Here is a 6,680-nt window from a genome sequence, read left to right on the forward strand (position 1 = left end):
AGAGGGTTGCTATGGGTTGGAACCAACTTGATGGCGCTTCACAACAACAACAATGTATTACAAAACAAAGAACCCACAGTGTATTTATCATCTCAACTCAATATAACGAGATATGCACATTGCTTATGAGACTCTGCAATAAATTCCAAAATATGCAACTTCAGTAACATTCATATATTTTTTTAAAAAATGAAACCTGGGATTAAAGCCTGTTTCATTTTTCCATGAAACAAAAATGGTCTCCTGATATCATTCTAGAAATCTGCCTGGAAGGTAGAGTGATAGGCTAGCTCATTGTGCTCATTAAGTTGTTTTATTTATTCTAAGTCTCATGTGTACATTTTCTAAACAGATTTTTCTTTCTTCCTTTAATATAAATAGTACTCTTATATTTAGATTAGCATCATAAGCTCATAGCAGAATAAGATATAGTGTCATGAGGGGGAAATTCTGCAAATAAGACATTATAAATCCAAATAAATCCCAAATGTCCTGAGGAGATTAGATATGAAGAAATGAGTAGAAGGCTGAATGTATATTGAATAAGAAGAATCAAGTACACAAAAGACTATTATATGAAGGAAACTACCATGTGTTCTTCATTTAAATACAATATTAGGCAGTGATGTTAATTTTACTAATATTTTATTATATTTACTATAGTAAATACTGTAGGTATTGGTTAAAGTTACTATAGCTTTTCAGATGTACCTATCTCAACTCCCAAAACATATATTACATAAGAAAGCTAGCTGAGTCTGCATCTTGTGAAATAATTCTATAATTTTCTTCCCTTTCCAACCCTACTGAGTTGGAAAAAAAAAAAAAGGAGAAGGGCTTTACATTAAATGGTAAATTTAAAATATTTTGAAAAATAAATCTGTTTCTAGAAGGCCAGAAAGTACAAAAGAAATATATATTTCTTTGGAATAATCACTGATTTCATTTGGGAGACTATTCTTCACCACCACTCATCTGTCAGTTTGTTGTACTATACAGTTTGTGTGCCTTGGTCATGATACAATCTTTACGCCACAGACACTGTGCTTTGGCAGTGTGAAATACAGTAAAGGCTATTTTATTTCCATAGGCCTTTTTTCATTTTGGCTTCCAGATTTTCCTGTTATTGTAGGAACCGCTTCCGTACCTAAATCTTGTGTCTGTGCTCTCTGTCACCTGTATTCTGTCTGTGACATCTATATTACTCACATGACATTGACATAGGAAAGTCATTTCAAAACCTCCTCTGTGATAAAAGTTCTTTCCTACTCAGAGTCCTGAAAACGTGCTAAGTCAATATAATATGGTTATTCACAGTTAGGAGTTCTTTTTGATCAATATTGAGCATACTCCAATAGTTAACGGTAGTTGCGGACTATAAGGAGCCATGTTTGTGATCTTGCTATCAAGTTGTAGGTTGCAATGAAAGTAAATTTAGTTACACACATCAACATTTACTCTACCACTCATCTCTCAAAATGTGGTGGCTTGTATGCTAGAAGCTATGTCACTGTTAGATAAGGAGTAGCTTCTCATGAGCTACATTGTCTAGAAAATGAACTGAGGTCTCCTTCATGGAAGGTGAGAGCTGTATCACTGGACCTCTACGGTCCTCATTCTAGCAGAAGCATTCATTTAGAATTATAGTTGGAGTAAACCCTCCCCCACCCCAAAATAGAACCCCACCCAGTGCTGTAAAGTCAATTTAGACTAGTTATAGGATTTCTGAGGCTGCAAATCTCTACAGGAGCTGACAGTCTCATCTTTCTCCTGAGGATTGGCTTATGGGTTTGAACCAACAATTAGAAGCCCAATTCTAACCCATAATTTGTAAATCATTAACAAAAAGTCATTGATCATCTAGTATATTGATTTATATAGGACTGACAATTGATTGGATATAAAGATAGCTAACAGCCAGATTTGGAATGAATTCTCACTTGTAGACTGTTGTATTTCTGACCAAAGAACTTGGAATGGTAACTAACTCCTGGCATCGTGCTGCAGGATAATGTGATGGATCACAAGGTCAGTTTAAATCATAAGGTCCATGGTTCAAACCCACCAGCCACTCCTCAGAAACCCTATACAGGGTCACTATAGGTTGGAACTGACTCGATGGTACTTAACAACAACAACAACAACTGTCCCTAGGTTATAGATAAATACACAGACAACATGTTGTTGTTGTTGTCAGGTGCCATCGAGTTGGAACCGACTCATAGGGATCCCATGCACAATAGAACAAAACAATGTCCGATCCTCGGCCAACCTCACTACCGCCGCCACACTTGACACCATCAATGATGTCACCTGGCTGATCCATCTCGTTGGGGGTCTTCCTCTTTTTCTCTGACCCTCCACCTTACCCAGCATGACATCCTTCTCCAGCGACTGTTCTCTCCGGACAATGTGTCCAAAGTATGAGAGATGAAGCCTAGCCATCTTGGCCTCCAAGGAGAACTCTGGTTGCACTTCTTCCAAAACAGATCACAGACAACATACACAGGCTCTTTATACAGATACAAGACATTTTTAAATTGAATACAAAAAATATTTAAAAAATTGGTCCCTTACTACAGGTACATGGACAGCAAGGTTCTTCCTGCATGAACAAATAACTTGACCTCAGCAGCAATGACTTCCTGTTTCATTTTCCTGTGTTTTATACTATGGGGTTAAACAAGGTAGATGGCACTTCATATTTTATGTAAGACCAACTCGTCAGATTCAGGATCTATCATTAACACTTTTAAGAGCATTTGCAGACAAGTATCTTAAAGTGACAAATTCTTACGGAATTGCATTAAGAATAAGGAGCTCCCAAACTTTACTTAAGACATACCATTTCAGTGTGCAAGTATAAATGCCTCTTGCAACATTTCATGGAAGCAAATTTAATGGCCTCTGGGTTCTTTGAATATGTGAATTCACAGACACAAAACAGACACTGACTCTCAGTTGGATAGCTCTTTCCTTAAAATGACTCCAATTTCTGAACATCTTCATTCATATTCATACCTATTTTGTTGAGTGGAAAAAAATGTACATTTTTCAGTCTCTTTACATTGTTTAAAAATACCTAAGAGTACAGGTCTGGGTCTAGTGTTCATTGCCTACTGTGAACCCCTGGAACATAAGTCACTCAGGGTTTCACAGAATCAGTCTCTTTCAATATATATTGATGTTGTTGTTAAGTGCCATCGAGTCCATTGTGACTCATAGCAACCCTGTATAGGGTTTGCAAGGAGCGACTGGTCATTTTAAACAGCCGAGTTTGCGGTCCAAAGCAATCTTGCAGAATAGTGCTTATCCTAGAGCCCCATACCAGGACTCCCTTTCATTACTAGCCTTTTCATTTTAATATAGCCACTGCTGGTCAACTTTATGTATTCAGTCTCCTGATTTTGGATTGAGAATTTAGCTTAACAATGACATTGAAGCATTTAATTTTCAGTTTCAAACATAGTGGCCAACTTAAATTTTAAATATGAGTATAGGAATGAGAAAGCTGAAAGGGAAAGAATATATCCAATAGGCTATCTCAGGGCCAAACCCAGATCCGCTGCTCCCTTGTCAGTTCTGGCTCACATCAGTGCTAAGGACAGAGTTGAATTGTTCCATAGGGTTTTCAAGGATGTAATTCTGTGTGGGTGCAGACTGACCCAGCTTTCTCCCTCAGAGTGGGTGGAGAGTTCTAACTGCCAAACTTTGGTTACTAGCTGAGCACTTTAACTGCTGCACCACTAGGACACCTCATCTCAGGGTTGTTGTAATTGTTGTTAGGTGACACTGAGTCAGTTCCTACTCATACTGACCTTGTGGCTGTCGTTGAGTGCTGTCGAGTTAGTTCCAACTCATAGCGGATTTGTATAGGCTTTCTGAGGAGTGGCTGGTGGGCACCCTTGCTTCAAACTGACCTTGCTGTTCAATGCTTATCTTACAGCAAGCAGCACACCAGGACCTTATGTACAACAAAACGATACACTGCTTAGTTCTGTACCACCCTCACACTCATTCTTACATTTGAGTTCATTTGTGCAGCCACAGTGTCAGTCCATCTCAGTGAGGGTCTTCCTCCTTTTTTTCACGGATCCTCTGTCAATTTGGCACTCAACATAGGAAAACTGAGTTTCCTTCCAAGGAGAAGAATTTCGTTCCCACTTTCCATTGCCTCCTAAAGCCACATCAAACTACTATGAAAGCTTCAGTCCCATTGTGAATTTTAAAAGTATAATGACAACATATTCATGTTTGGGCTAAAATTCAGGCCATTTCACTTGGATGCAATATGAGACAGAAATACTGGCAACCTGGACCCCAGGCTCAGTCTGGTTTTCACGACTCCCCAATCAATAATAGGCCAATTAGTGAAAAGCAATATGCTTTTGTTGTTAAGTGACGTCAAGTCATTTTTGACTCACAGCGACCCTGTATAGGGTTTGCAAGGAGCAGCTGGTGAGCTTGAACAGCTGACCTTGTGGTTCAAACTGACCTTGCAGTCTAGTGCTTTAACCCACAGCGCCACACCAGGACTCCAAAAGCAATATATTGATCAGTTATTTGAAATGCCATCACTTGATTAAAGTTACCAATCTGTTTAGTTCAAAACAAATAGCCTGAAAATACTGTATTTTTACTCAAATAATGAGCCAAGTTATACATTTTTTTTTTTTTTTTGCAAACTGTGCAACTTCTTTGCAAGGTAGTTTCCTATATACACTATGCTTGTCATGCGTGTGTGCATGTTATTTACATAAGCATGTTATATGTGAAAAGTACTGTAATACTGTAGATGGGACCCCTTCTGAAGGTCCCTGGTTGATGCAAATGATTTGAGCTCCGTTACTAATCTAAAAGACTACTGATATGGCGCTGTAGGATCAGCACTGGACTGAGAACCACAGATTCAGTGGTTTTAACCAATTGCTTCTCAGAAAGCTTGTACAGGGTCACTAAGAGTCAGAACTTAGTAGATGGCACTTAACAACAACATTAATCTAAATGATCAAGTCTGCCTGCAGGTTAGTTAATTATTTATCATGGCCCTTCTAGTCAAATTTCTCCATTTCATAATATATTGCAAATCCTCTGAACCCCAAGGTCTGGAATTCAAATTCACCAGCTGCTCCTCAGAAACCCTATCCAGGGTCATTCTGAGTCGGAACAAACTTGATGGCACTCAACAACAACAACAATGTCTGTGATTATGGACCTGTTTTGAAATTAGTTGCTGAGGATTTGAGATTAATTTTAAGGTGTGGTGCTGTGGGGTAATGCAGTGGACTGAAAGGTTGGTTTGAACTGCAAGGCTGGTGGTTCAAAATCACCAGTTGCTCCTCAGAAAACCCATGCAGGGTCGCTATGAGTCAGAACTGACTTGAAGGCACTTAACAACAACAACAACAAATAAAGATCACAGTTATTGCTGCAAAGTGCCATCAAGTTGATTCTGACTCATAGCAACCCTGTATAGGGTTTCCAAGGAGCAATTGGTGGGTTTGAATTGCTAACCTTGTGATTCAAAGTCCAGTGTTGATCCTACAGCCCAACACCAGGATACAAAGATTACAGTGGAACTAAAGATTAAGGATGCCCCCACCTTACTAGAGGGTGTAACTCAAGTCACTACCCTTTTTTTAGCCCTAGAGGCCTGATCTGATGCCAATTTATAAGACTGCTTTGGAAAAACTTGCTTTTTTGCCCTGGATTTTGCATCTGGTTCATTATGTCTGACCACAAGTTTGTGGATTTTTCAGCCCATTACCTGACCTGCAGCTTTTGCACCTCGTGCATCAGCAACCTGTCATCTGACCTGTCAATTTGGATTCCTTAGCTCCTGAGACTATGTCGGTGAGAAGATTACTCCAAACTGATCTCTGAACTACATATTTGGGACTTGTCAGCCTCCACAATTTCGTGAGCTGTCTTTTGACAATTTTGAAGGGTTTTTTTTTTTTTTTTTTTTTTTTTTTTTTTTTTTTTTTTTTTTTTTAAAGGTTTGGGTTGTGGATTGAGTGAAAGTTTACAGGGCAGATCATCAATTTTACATTCAACAAATCAGACACCTTGTTTCATTACAATGATTATCATCCCCTCCATGCACCATCAATTAACAGTATTTCTCTTTATTCACTTTAGCTTTTTTTTTTAAGAAAAAAAACCAACAATCATATATAATAATTTACACCGCATTCTGCTTGTGGTCTTTTCTTTGATGGTCCTAAGGTCCTCTGTTTCTGGACTATAAGATTAACCACTCCCCTGTTTTTGTTACAAAACTTCTACCTTACAATTGTGACAGTCACAATTAGTCATGATAACAATTATTCACTATTGAATCATATGAATCTTATCCCTATCTCTTTTCACCAGACCCATCTAGACTAGATAAAAACTATCCAGTGGGGACTCTTTCTCTCCCTCCTCCCCCCAACTCTTAAACTCAACTACCTCTTGAAACCTTGTTAGCCAGTCACTTTGTGCCTTTATCGTCCCCTCATTTTAGGTAGCCAATGCCTAAGTTGTCCATCCCTATCTACCCTGTGTACAGCGGGGATAGCATTGATACTTGATGTCTTGATTTGAAGACTCCTTCCCTCTCTGTTGGTATTTAGAGTTACTACCTCCATAAGTATGAGTCAGGTTCATGAAATTGTACCAATTTACCCTTGTTTCCT

This window comes from Chrysochloris asiatica, unplaced genomic scaffold (genome assembly GCF_000296735.1).
Source record: "Chrysochloris asiatica unplaced genomic scaffold, ChrAsi1.0 scaffold00012, whole genome shotgun sequence".
NCBI lineage: Eukaryota > Metazoa > Chordata > Mammalia > Afrosoricida > Chrysochloridae > Chrysochloris > Chrysochloris asiatica.